This window comes from Dreissena polymorpha, chromosome 12 (genome assembly GCF_020536995.1).
Source record: "Dreissena polymorpha isolate Duluth1 chromosome 12, UMN_Dpol_1.0, whole genome shotgun sequence".
Classification (NCBI taxonomy): domain Eukaryota; kingdom Metazoa; phylum Mollusca; class Bivalvia; order Myida; family Dreissenidae; genus Dreissena; species Dreissena polymorpha.
The window spans coordinates 50,130,608-50,143,836 of NC_068366.1; the positions used below are offsets into that span (position 1 = coordinate 50,130,608).

At 34.0% G+C, this 13,229-nt stretch overlaps 1 protein-coding gene across 5 annotated transcripts in view; it reads left to right on the plus strand.

Annotated features, from left to right (window-relative positions):
- The window catches only part of LOC127852332 (syntaxin-binding protein 5-like), a 113,724-nt gene that overhangs the window by 32,145 nt on the left and 68,350 nt on the right, over positions 1-13,229 (plus strand). The window lies entirely within an intron of this gene.

A 13,229-nucleotide genomic window follows, 5' to 3' on the forward strand; every position in this document is an offset into this window, starting at 1 on the left:
CCACACCCAGTCATTTGCACACAGTGTAAAACAAAGGCTCATTGCTGATAACTAGGCATAATAACAATAATTACTTATATTGAATAATTCAGAATACCGTAATTACTCTAAGTTTTCGGACACTAAAAAATAAATACTTTTTTTGGTGTCTGAAAATGTAGATACGAAAAATATTCAAAAATTACAGATGTGCTAAAATTTAGAGACAAAATTAAGGTGTTTGAAAGTTATAGTTATATTGAAATAAATGCATTAAATCAATATACAAAAATTTTCTTGTGATTAATTCTTCTTTTTTCTGCTTGAAAAATAAATAAATAGAAGTCACAGCTTTGTTAACTCTTGCCTTAAATGATATAGAACAAAAAGTAAATACAGAAAACATACTGCTTCCTTAATAAGTCGACACTGTGTTGGATGAATCCATTACTTTCTACCGGTATACATGGCTATTTACCCGATTACACGAATGTAATGGCCATTTTTCCCTCAGGCATCCATATGTCAAATTTTATGACCTTAATCCGGTTGTAGAAGTCTATGATCAAAGTGTCAAAAGATAAGTGAAAACAGGGCCGAAGTCTGTAGAATAGTCCGGTAAAATATACTTTCCAAAAATTAAGAGACATTAATTGTGGACAGAAACCCGTAATATGTCCGAAAATTAAGAGTATGAAAAATTATTATTTTGACTAATTTTGGGTGTCCGAAAACTTAGAATGTCTGAAAACTTGGAGTAATTACGTAATATCTGATAAATTTATTTAATTCAATATTTTTAAACTAAATCTATGACTTTATCAAAGATAGTATGATTGTTTACTCATGCATCTCATTCATTCAGTAAATAAAGTGTAATAAAGAGTGATTTTCATCCGGGGGGGGGGGAATAATATAAGAATATAAGAAGAATATAAGTGGGTTATAATAGAATCACCATGGCAAATCTTTTAACATTACTTTATGTTCATTTACTAACATAACTAAGATTTTCAATTATAAATCATGGCCCCACTATCACATACATGGAAACTGCCTTACTCTATTATTGATGTACATCTCTGTTCTGCTGCAGAATTTTCTATATAAGAACATCCATATAACAAAAAACTGAAAATTAGTTTTCTCTGTGTGAAGATTTGCTAATATATAATGTGTATTGTTTACAACTCTGCATGCATGTTTCTGAGTTCATAGCCAGGATAAATATTTAATGATTTGTCTTCTGAAATTTTCAATATTTTCGATCAATATTTTAGGCTCTAATTTGGTACTTGAATATTTAAAAAACACAGGAAAGTCTTGATATGCATGTATTAGCAAAATTTGCTAGATCCTTAAAATTATGACCTACAGGTAAAAACAAGAGACTGACTTTATTTACCTAATGACGAAAACAAAAAGAAGATGCACACTGATTTGAAATAATTTTATGAATGATAATATTTTAAGCCATACTGAGATATACCTTGTGAATAATAATCATTCTTCATGTAAGTTACATAATGTAGTGTTATGTAAAGAAACACTTTCCAGCTAATCAGATAATAAGCTGATACACCACAAATGTACGTTGTTTAACTTCATCTAATTTTACGAATTGAACTGTGAGCATGTTAAATTTCTGCATGACATAACATGAGCATCATATTTTGTATCAGGGTCTTAAATAAGAACCTAAACAGCGCTAAATGGCTTGAAATGCTTCCAGAAACATGCAGCCAAGCTTTCCATGCAGCCTCTAGCTTCCATAGCCCACCATTGTGGCAGCGAATGCAATTTTTGTGTCATAATTCATCTCCTGTTTTAGTAATTATATGCCATTAGCATGGTTATTACATTAATTTGTCATCATATTATCAAATCACTTCCACAACGTGGAATATTGTTGTTTACCATCTTTCATTGGCATTTCTTCTTTATTTGTCTGTATCCTAGGTACGGTAATAAAGGCATTTATAAATTCTTTTTTGACATATTTTCTTATGCTATTTTTGTTAGTTTACAGCATTATGAAATTGTTTAATAGAGAGAGAAAAAACATACAAATTATTGTACGAACAGCTTTTAAAATATGACATTAGCCAGACATTTTAAAAATTGTGTTTATATTAAGTTGGATCTAATGTGGGAAGAATTTGAATCAAAGCGCTGAAGGCACTGTAGGTGTTTGCTGTTGTAAAATGTCGTCCTTGATTAGCTTGTGCACAGCACAAGCTAATCAGTGTGCACAGGCTAATCTTATTTGACATTCATTAAGCCCCATTTTCCCTGAAAGCAGCCAATATGTACAGATTTCAATGATAAACAACAGACTGGCCAATCTCGTTTTACAAGCTGTTAAACACTATTAGTCATATAAACCCTCTGCAGTGTACCAATACACAGCAGTTCATCACATTCACATTTATGTTGAGGCACGAACGACAACTCTGCTAGGAGAATGGCATTTGTCGTCTGCTGCAACAGGCAGTGGTTGTCTTTTCATACCGTACCTAAGGCTTCTAAGCACATACTGATTTGCAAAATATGGTCTGTAACATTAGTGTGAGCTAACGCTCACAATAAAAAATTAAGTGGTCATACTGATTTGTTTATTTGGTATATTTGTTGTTCATATAATCATGTTACATTTGTGTTATCACGAATCAGCCTAAAGAAATGTCCACCTCAAATATTTAGTAAAAAAATTATGCTATCAAATCGTTTTTGTTCTTTAATTATTAAGAACTTTCATTGATATTGGTTACACTTTTGAATTCTAATGGTGTACTTCAGCCTCTTTCAAAGTGACATATGGATGACCAAAATTGTACGAAATCTTTAAAATAATAATAAAATTAGTAAAGTTTTGATTGAATTTTTGTTCACCACATAAATCTAGTTTGTATAAATGGTCAGTAAAGCTTGATTGGTCATTGTTGGCTTGGGTACTTCATAAAAGTACCCCGGGTACTCTTTTAGTATACTACCATGTACCCTGGGTATGGAATTGTACTAAAACCTACCTGGGAATACTAACGCTAATTTGGTCTTTCTTGGCTCATTTTTATGCCCCCTTTCAAAGAAAAGGGGGTATATAGTTTTCGCACTGTCCGTCAGTCTGTCTGTCTGTCAGTCTGTCACACTTTTCGTGTCCGCTCTCTAATTCAAATAGTTTTCATAAGATTTTTACCAAACTTGGTCAGAAGTTGTATCAAGACAATATCTAGGTCAAGTTCGAATATGGGTCATGCCGGGTCAAAAACTAGGTGACGGGGTCACTTAGTGCATTTCAAGGATTTAGCATGGTGTCCGCTCTCTAATTGAAGTAGTTTTCATCTTATCTTTACCAAACTTGGTCAGAAGTTGTTTCAAGACAATATCTAGGTCAAGTTCGAATATGGGTCATGCCGGGTCAAAAACTAGGTCACGGGGTCACTTAGTGCATTTCAAGGATTTACACTACGCGACCCGTGATTTTTGCCGCGATTCTCGCATCACCGCAATCGATGCAACGTGACAAATTGCGGTGATTCCGAGCGACAAGAAAATTTGGGTGATGTCTCGGCGACCGTCGCGCGATGTATCTCGCTGTTACGCAATCAGCGCGAATCACCGCAAATCACCGCGAACCGCCGTGGTTCACCTTTTTAAAAGATTTACATTAAGGGTTACACTACATTACATGTACATGTAACATATATGTATACACTTACATTATACATTGCAATAATAAAGCTTTTGTTGTTGTTGTATGCAATGGGCGTATTAGCTAAAATACTCCCATTCCGACATGGAACGTGATGAAGTAATGTCGGAAGCTTTAACGGCTCCAAATTAATATAACAGCGCAGAAGAATGATCATGCAATAATTATTTAACATAACATGTAAACATTATTTAACTAATTGCATTAGCAGAATGTTTATTAAAACTTACAATGAATTATATTCCAGGCCCGAATACACTACCACTGTTCAAATTCCATATTGTTCCAATATACATGTAGCGTAGCACTGTGTAAATTGAAAGTTGCATAGTGTTTCGTCATTGGTCGGTTATAAATACCTTGTTTCTCTACATGGTATTTGATTTCGACGAAACTAATAATTTGGTAATTTACGAGAAATATGATATAAGTTTTCCATTTAAACTTTGATCTTACCGTGTGTGTTAATTGACGTTATTAATTATGTTAATACTTATTTTTGCATTTCATTAAGAATTATAACGTGTAGATCTAGCCCTTTTGTTAACAGTGTTAAGCAAAATATTCGCGCCTTAAGACACGGGAAATTGTTTAAGTTACACTTTCATTTAAAGTTTAAATGTAATCGGTAGATTACATCTAATTATTTGGACTAAAATATGCTATACTTTTTTATTTTCTGTTTCAGGCTCCAATGCGGATAACTCGTGTTACTCGCCTTACTTTCCGAGCGTTGTACATACATTCACAATGCTTGATAAGCCGGAAATCGGAAATACATTACTGTTCTATTTTTAAGTACATGTTATTATGACATCGTGGTAAATAATTTGTTGTTATTACATCATTGCCTATATATTAAAGCCGTTAAACTTTGTGTTTGTTTTGCTGGAAAAAAAACACGAGTATATCAACGTAGCACTTAGCGTTCGCAGAGTTCATTAAATTTATGATGATGTATAATGTACATGCATTTCTGTGGGTTTTCACGCCAAAAACAAAAAAACCCTCAACATTTGATTATTTAGTGTGTACTGTCCAGCGGGTGATAATGTTTGTGTAAGTGTCTAATTGGCACTCTTTGTACGTGTTCAAACTGTGAAAAGATGTGACAATCACAGAAACAACAGGATGGCGCTGCCAATTAAGTGCGATAATGGATCAAAGGGCATTGACAAAAAATAACAGTTTGGATATATTTTTCGGCGTTTACTCAGATGGTCTTTACGCAACAAAAAAACTATACAAGTCAAGGTATTATGTTTTACTTCTATCAGTAACGATACGGATATGGCGTGTTTGATTTGAATTGACTTTAAAAGAAATATCAAATTGTTGGCGATATAACTGTTTTAAAAATACCAAAGAAACATTTAAGCGAAATCAACAGAATTCAATGTTCTCTGCGCTACGCAGTTTGTATAAAAAATCAATACTTGCACACTCGTATACCTTGACCTTGTACATTGCCGCATAATTTTCGCGCTCTTTTGTCGGGAAATATACATGTGACTATATTGATAGCATTTGTAAACGTCGTGTTAACATTAAAACATCGGAAGTGTGTTTCGGATTATAAATTTTTATTCTCATTTGGGAATTTAACGGAACATTTATACTTATGGTATATTTGTATATATTAATTTGTTACAACGCTTTACGTGTGAAAAAATGTTTTGATAATATTATGCATTAATAGCACAATTTCCAGAAGGAAAACGTTTTTTACATGAAGGCGTATGACGCAATAAAACGTTTTTTTGTAAGATCGTAATGTATCAATCTAAATTTAAATACGCTCGTCAAATGAAAGCTGTGTCCCACATTATGCGCTGTACTCTTTACACTTCTGAAAAATGGCGTAGTCATATGGTTGTTTTAATGAAATTCTCAAACATATTTACCGACATAAATGTTCAAGATTATTTTTTTGATATTGGATTATCGGATAATTGTCAACATTAGAAGCGTTATGAACATGTATAAAGTTATCGATACGATTCGGTTTCTATGCATGAATTGGCGAGTCATCGTTGTCACTGCGACCACGGCGAATTACGGCGAATCGCAGCGAATCACCACAACATTGAGGGGATTTAGCGCGAAGATTATCTTGCTATTGCGCGACGTCGGAGTGACGAGTCACGTGAAATCGCGGTGATTTTCCACCCAAAAAGCAAAATGCCCGCCTTGACTTCGCAAATTGGGCAAAAATCACGGGTCGCGTAGTGTAGCATGGTGTCCGCTCTCTAGTTAATGTGGCTTTCTGATCTATTTTGATATTCTAAGACATAACTTCTATGTCGCTTCAGATAGCAATTTCATATTTGGCATGCATGTGTATATGGACAAGGCCTTTCCATATGCACACAAATTTTGACCCCTGTGACCTTGACCTTGAACTTAGGGTCTGCGTTTAGGTTTCGAAATCTGCGTTTAGGTTTCGAAAAAAGCTCATTACTTCTACCAAGCATTTATAGGGGGCATAAGTCATCCTATGGTGACAGCTCTTGTTTCAAATTATGTTCATATTTATGTCTTTTTTCTGTAAAATGGCCTCCATATTATCGGAACTCATACTAAAAAATAATGTTTATGGAGGTTTTGTTCAAGGAGAATTTTGTATTGTAATTTGGTATTGCGTTTTACGACATCGGATTTAGGGCAGGAGTAAAACTTGTTCACAGTCTAATATTGACCTGGTCGGCAGCCTGGAACCTTTAAGCATATTTTCTGTACCGGGAATACATTGAAGTATACTAGTACTGGGGGTACATTTAAGTAAGTACCTTATCTGATAATGATCGATTGAGCGTCAGTAAAATATTTGTTTGTATAATCATAACAAGTTGTTAAAGTGGTGTTTTTAGTTATTGGGTGAAAAGTTAGGTCAAATTGTACAAATCTGTATGAATGACATATACATAAGGCTGCTTATTGTGCACATGCCTGCTGTCTGAACAGTTTTGAAGTGCTGGTAAATGTCAATGAATGGCACCACTTTTGTAGGTGTAAGGTTTCTTATTTTTCATCATTATAAGTGTAACTCTATAAATCTATGTGTGTAGTGATGGAATATGGCTTTTAGGGGATATACCATAAATGCTGTTTAAAGCAAAATCCAAATCATGAATAATAATATTATATTAACAGTGAGATTTAAGATTTTCTTGATTTCTGATATAACCTTACATAAATTAGAGAGTGCGAAAGGTTTCCTAGAATAATCTGGATTTGGCAGCAATATTATTATTGTTAACAACATTAAAACAGATTTCTGATCCTATTTCTGTTATGTCTGCAGTGTCTTGTTAATATAATGATCTCAGAATGATTACTTAAATGTATTGAGCGCAAAATGTAATGCTTCCCGGTGCACAAGACGTATTTCTACTGTCAATCAGGAGTCGTTGGAGACGCGGATATATTGTTTTTGTTTGAACAATCTTATTTATGCAAACCTGGCGTTTGTTGCTTTTAGGTGGAAATGAATTATTTGCATCTTCCAGAGATTCGTTATGAACAGAACCATTTATTGAATTAACGCAAGCTTTTTCCTGAGTTTGCTGTTATGGGTAAAATAGTGTGGTTATTATAATTACATTAAATGAATTAATAAAAACTGCATACATGAAATACAGTGGACTATCTTGAAAAAAAAAGAGAAATTATTTTCCTTGAGCGTTTTTATGCCCCCGGATCGAATGATCGGGGGTATATTGTTTTTGTCAGTCATTCATTCATTTATTCATTCTTTCATTGTATGTGTGTGTCCCAAAACTTTAACCCTTGTCATAACTTTTGCAATATTAAAGATAGCAACTTGATATTTGGCATGCATGTGTATCTCATGGAGCTGCTCATTTTGAGTGGTGAAAGGTCAAGGTCAAGGCAGGGCCCATGCTACACTTTGGGGATTTTAAGGGGGGGGAATGGGGCGGAATTTCGGCCCCAAAAACGGCCAAACGAGGGCCCTGCAAGGTCATCCTTCAAGGTCAAAGGTCAAATATATGGCTTCAAAGCGGCGCAATAGGGAGCATTGTGTTTCTGACAAACACATCTCTTGTTTCTTATCTTGGTCAGTGGCCGATGAATTGATCTCTATTGAATGGAGTTGATTTGGATATTAAGTCAATAGCAATATGTAATGTTACTTAATACATGTGTTTACATTATCACATTAGTAAACTTTGGTTAAAAAATATTAATTCATCATAACACAATTATCGTAATTAACAGTCTTCAGACCATGATTTGTGTCTTGTTCTAATAAAACTGGTCATAATGCATGTGCGTAAAGTGCTGTCCCCGATTAGCCTGTGCAGTCCTCACAGGCTAATCAGGGACGACACTTTCGGCCTAAATTTGATTTTCGGTAAGGAGGGACATCCTTGAAACTAAAAATACCATAAAAGCAGAAAGTGTCGTCCCTGATTAGCCTGTGCGGACTGCACAGGCTAATCTGGGACGACACTTTACGCACAAGCATTAAGCCCAGTTTTCTCAGAACGCGACTCATTTATTCATGTTTTCCTTTCCATCCTGCTCTCCTTCATTGTCATCATCATCACACTCAATGTCATTATTAGGATTTTATAATCTTTAAGCCAGAATAATTTTGTATTTTTCATCAGAAATTGTGCATATGTTGTAACTTGTGTAACCAAATTCTTGCCTATGTAAGCAAAATATTTTGTCTGCTATAAAGATCAGACTTAAATGTCAACCCATGATCGTGTATGCCATGGACTCATTGATATTGCTTCACTAAGGTCTAATTACCGGTTTGCGGAGAGAGTAAAACACTGCATACTCTTGATTTAGTGATCCACACTCTATTGACGTCTATAAAGATTGCCTTACATTCCAGGAATTTCATAATTTAGCCGAGGGGATATCATTAAATATTGAAGGCAGCGCCCTCACACTACTTTGGGGGAAGGGGTCCGCAGCCCTTAGGTGGGGGGATTTTTTGCGGCGTTTCCCTTTTTGGGGGATTTTTTTTACTTACTCTCTCATTATTACATGTGTACATGTGTACATGTTTGCACTATATTCATTGCATTTTTCATAATTTAGAATGTTTGAAAAGATTAAATTGAAATAGAATTGAGATATAATAATCATTCTTTTTTTTTTCAAATTTTTTTTTTTAGGGGGAATTTTTTCCCCCCAAAAGGGGAAAAAAGTATACTTTTCAGGTGGGGGACTGATGCCGAAATTCGGCGGCAGATTTGATAGATTGGGGGCCCAGGAAGGACAGGTGTTTTAAAGTTAATCCAATTTTTGTTTCTACAAGCTTTTGTTTGGCATGATCACAATCAAATGGTGTCTTGTGTATGATGTTACTTGTGCAAATAACCTGACAGTCAATCCCTGCAATTGATATAAATATTCTCTATTCCTGAGGTTTTCCTGTTCCTTGATATTGATTAAGATGTGCAGAAATTGGTCTTGTCAGGATTTGGGGTGCTGGAACTGGGATAACTGTTATTTAGGGTGAAAATATTTTGTTTATGTCTGACAGTGGGTGCTTAACTGCTCATCTTGATGGGGAGTTTTGATATCTTCACATCATCATTGTTTTCAGTGTGTGAACAGTTGATTAATCTGGGGACATAGTACATAATTACTGTTAATAAAAAAGATGCATTTTAATTTTAACAGTTGTGATCACAACCTAATGATCACTAGAGCCGATTTAACATGAAAAAAAGGAAAGAATACAAAGTGTATGTGACAAATTCCTTTTGTTTAAAAAAATGTTCACAATGTATTGCAGTTCTGTGTAAATTAAAGTGAGCACATTTTAGCCATGCACTGGTCAAACTTGCTGTCATGCTGTTTCTCAAAGTAATACATAGATTGATATTGTTTAACTATTTTTGCTTCCAATATATAAGAATTCAGGTTTGCCAATATTATCATGGTAACTGTTAAATAACACCATCATAGTGTTCACTACATGCGCCCTGAATCATGTTTTATTGCTGATAAATACCACATAGATCAGCTTCCCATTAAAAGCCATGATTGGGAACAAACCATATATATTTATTCTGATTTTACCCATAATTTGCCAAATACATGTTCCAAAGAGTATCACAGTGCGAGAAATGAACCGCGATTTCTTCTCCTATGCGTCCCAAGAGTCCTATCTAAGTGCGATGGAATGTTACTTATTACACATTAAACATATAACTGAATGATGACATGTGATTGGTTTGTCTGAATCTCCATATTGTGAGTTGAAATCCAGAATATACTAAATGTCATTGATATCAATAACAGATACCACCTTCTTGTTTTCAAACCTGAAAAATTACTTTGAAATTATTCGTCTCGATATTTATTCAATGGTTTAAATCCAGAATATACTAAATGTCATTGATATCAATAACAGTTATCACCTTCTTCTTTTCACACCTGAAAAATTACTTTGAAATCATTTGTCTCGATATTTATTCAAGGGTTAAATTCCAGAATATACTAAATACCATAAAAATCAATAGCAGTTAATGCGTTCTTGTTTTAAGTGGTCAAAATGTTATTCCTAATCACTCTTTGGATGTTCAGTTCTGTGACAGCAGACGCTATTAGCTTGACTTATGTAGGTGGGACGCGTTTTCCTGTCTATGTGTCACAAATGGCTCTCATTATGGGCCCCAATAATTTACTTGGCAGGCAGCAGTCATTCGCCGAAAAATATGATTCTGTTTATTGGGAAAGAACCGCGACCACATATGCCTCGCAGGATTCATTATTGAGACATTGATGTAATGGCTTGGATAAATGTCATGTTTATTTTTGTTCATGTAATTGCTGTGCAGTGGGGCTGTGGGTTAATAAAGCAAGAATAAGTGATTCAGTGTGAAAATGTGGTACCTGACTAGTTCTTCTATTTATTTTATGCTTTCCGGTGGTGTATAGAGAAATATCAGTGAAATAAAACTGATATTTCACTGTTTGAAACAGTGAAAAATAACAGTGAAAAATATTTATTTTTTTCACTGTTTTACTGCGAAATGACGTCATTTTTTTTGACGAATTAAATGACGTCATAAATCCAGCGAAACTATCAAGTTAAACTCTTTTAAAAAAGCATAATATAAAAACAAAATGTGTAGATTTTGATGGAATATCAATTTTATTTCACTTGTGATCATAAAAAATACATATTTTCACTTGCGGCTGCGCCACTTGGGAAAATATTATCTTATATGATCACTCGTGAAATGAAATCGATATTCCATCGAATCCAACAAATATCCTCTATATAGTATACAGTAGTTTCACTCTTGGCTCTCTATATATATAATATGTGTAATGCCTGTTCTTTGGAATTAAGAAATTAGGTCTCCTAACAGATGGCATATATACATTACGACTATATTTGTATATGTGGGGATGGGTGATTAGTCTTTGGTTTTCATTTTTGTTCTTTATGGGGTCAAATAAAAACAATGATTGTGTTCCTTGACTTAAGAAAAACCAATTAGGGTCACATTATAAGGATAAAAGTGTTGTAAGCTGAAAAACAACACATACTAATGATTGTAGAAATAATTGTGTTCTGAAATGGCATTTTTAATCTGAATATAATATTTCCAACTAAAATTTATATAAACATGATTATTGAAAGTGTCTGTATTATAACAAATTACTCTGTCAAGGGTTAAGCTTGTGTAACTTTTGTAACATTCTTTGAGTTTGAGTTTTTAATGAAATTGAAGAAAACGACTCATTAACAACCAATGAACAGATCAGGCATAGAAAAATCCATTTGTCCGCTTTAAATTCTGATTGAAGTTGAAGGTTAGACAAGTGGTGTTTTTTTTTAATACAGTTAAAACTCTGTTGACGACCACTTCGGTATGAAGACCAACTCGCTAAGACGACCACCATTTTTCAGTCCCGATTTTTTCCTTCTATATTTCAATGGTTGTTACACTCAATAATCCGACCAATCGCTTATCCGCTAATTTACAACCACTTCAATCTGTACCAATTAATTGCTCAAAATTGTCTCACACTCGCCAAACGACCAGTAATTTTCACACCTTACTTGATTTGGTGTTGTGTCTGAAGCCATTGTGACCCAATTAAACACAATTCACGACAACTGTTTTTGGCATCGATTTGCGACGCAGGTGTTAGATTTTCGGCACTTTAATTCTTTTTATTCCTTGATTCCTGATTGACAATTAGCTTTTGTAATCGAGTCTTTGATAGGTAAATTGGTTATTGTTTCGCACACTTACACTTTAAAGATTAAATACGGAGAATAACCTAACAAGATAATTGAGTAAGATGGTTTTGTTCGTGGGGGATATAAAAACCGACCTGTATACCATATCATTATTCAAAATGGATAAGCGAAAACGGAAAGAGTTATGTGTAAAAGAAAAGATTGATTTTATCAACGTGAGTGATGGAAAATCTCAAAGGCAGTTGGCCGATTTATTCGGCATTGGAAAGACTCGGGTGTGTTAATTGTTATTTTTTTCCTTCTGTCCAAAACGTTATTTGCTCGGCTCCGTGCTGTCATTTGATAGTTGAATCTGCTTAATGAGATTTTTATGCAGCTGATAACCTATTACATTGTGACCAAAGAAAATTGCATAAACCATAGACAAAAAATGCGCTATTCATAGAAATTGCCCGTTATGAGAAACTCCTGTTTAAGCTATGTTTGAAAAAACATTTCAGATGTTAAATGTCGTCTGCAATCCTAACATTTAATCGTATAACCCATTCTATATGTTCTTATTTTTCCTTTGTTGGTTCATGCTATTTTAAAACGAATGGCTGAATTCTTTAAGTAAATCTAAAGGATAGTGTCATGACGAAAAGTACATGTACATTTTCACTTCTTATTTGAAAAGCATATTATCTGTGTACACTGCATAAATAAATTACTGTTATATTTAATGCAAAAATATTAAAATTCATTGAATATTAACGTCTTTGTATTAACTGTCTATCAAATTCATGAAAACTCAGAATTTAGACCATCTCGCTACTAAGACCACTTTTCAAAAGTCCCACAAGTGGTCTTAATAGCCAGGTTTCACTGTACTTAGCTGGACAAGTGTTTTTCCTGGGTTCAGAAATTATTTTTAGCAAATGACACAAATACTGTCACACTATAATAATTGAAAACAAAACAAGGTGCCCAACAAACAAAAGTAGGTATGATAAAGGAACTTCACTTTTATTTTGACAATTTCAATGACCTCGGTCACTGGCACAGTAATTGTCAGATTAGGCTGGAAGGAATGGGCTTGATTTGTTGTTGCTGCTGCTTTAAATCTAGACAATTATTATTGTATAGTATTGATAGAGTGAAAATGAGCATAGAAAGGTCTTTTTGATGAAGAATTTAATTTAGGTATGTTTGTAATATGAATCAATTGAAATTTTCTGATAGTTGATATAATAATTAATACAAGGGAGTCATTCATTAACAGAGTAGCCTAAATATGCCAACACCATTTGCGAATTAAGGCTGTCTTTTAATTGAAAAGTCTTGATTGCT